This window comes from Arachis hypogaea, chromosome 4 (genome assembly GCF_003086295.3).
Source record: "Arachis hypogaea cultivar Tifrunner chromosome 4, arahy.Tifrunner.gnm2.J5K5, whole genome shotgun sequence".
Taxonomy (NCBI): Eukaryota; Viridiplantae; Streptophyta; class Magnoliopsida; order Fabales; family Fabaceae; genus Arachis; species Arachis hypogaea.
Window position 1 is genome coordinate 47,783,662 of NC_092039.1, and position 1,054 is coordinate 47,784,715.

At 40.5% G+C, this 1,054-nt stretch overlaps 1 non-coding gene across 1 annotated transcript; it reads left to right on the top strand.

The window, feature by feature from the left end:
* The first annotated feature begins 305 nt into the window (after window positions 1–305).
* Window positions 306–413, top strand: LOC112799478 (small nucleolar RNA R71). Its single transcript, XR_003201057.1, has one exon. It is a non-coding gene; the product is annotated as a small nucleolar RNA R71 (small nucleolar RNA).
* Window positions 414–1,054: the final 641 nt, after the last annotated feature.

Here is a 1,054-nt window from a genome sequence, read left to right on the forward strand (position 1 = left end):
GCATTTTGCATTCCAGACAGACTTTGAGAAATCATATTGACTTGTTGAGTCAATATTTTATTCTGAGCCAATATGGCATTCAGAGTGTCAATCTCAAGAACTCTTTTCTTCTGATTGGTCCCATTGTTCACAGGATTCCTTTCAGAAGTGTACATGAATTGGTTATTTGCAACCATTTCAATAAGCTCTTGAGCTTCTGTAGGCGTCTTCTTCAAATAAAGAGAGCCTCCAGCAGAGCTATCCAAAGACATTTTGGATAGTTCAGAGAGACCATCATAGAAAATACCTATGATGCTCCATTCAGAAAGCATATCAGAGGGACACTTTCTGATTAATTGTTTGTATCTTTCCCAAGCTTCATAGAGGGATTCTCCTTCCTTCTGTCTAAAGGTTTGGACTTCCACTCTAAGCTTACTCAATTTTTGAGGTGGAAAGAACTTTGCCAAGAAGGCATTGACTAGCTTTTCCCAAGAGTCCAGGCTTTCTTTAGGTTGTGAGTCCAACCATGTCCTAGCTCTGTCTCTTACAGCAAAAGGGAATAACATAAGTCTGTAGACCTCAGGGTCAACCCCATTAGTCTTGACAGTGTCACAGATTTGCAAGAATTCAGCTAAGAACTGATGAGGATCTTCCAATGGAAGTCCATGGAACTTGCAATTCTGTTGCATTAGAGAAACTAATTGAGGCTTAAGCTCAAAGTTGTTTGCTCCAATGGCAGGGATAGAGATGCTTCTCCCATAAAAATCGGGAGTAGGTGCAGTAAAGTCACCCAGCACCTTCCTTGCATTGTTGGCATTGTTGTTGTTTTCGGCTGCCATGGGTTCTTCTTCTTTGAAGATTTCTGTTAGGTCCTCTACAGAGAGTTGTGCCTTAGCTTCTCTTAGCTTTCGTTTCAAGGTCCTTTCAGGTTCAGGATCAGCCTCAACAAAAATGCTTTTGTCTTTGCTCCTGCTCATATGAAAGAAAAGAAAACAAGAAAATGTGGAATCCTCTATGTCACAGTATAGAGATTCCTTGAGGTGTCAGAGGAAAAGAAAAATAGAAGGCAGAAATA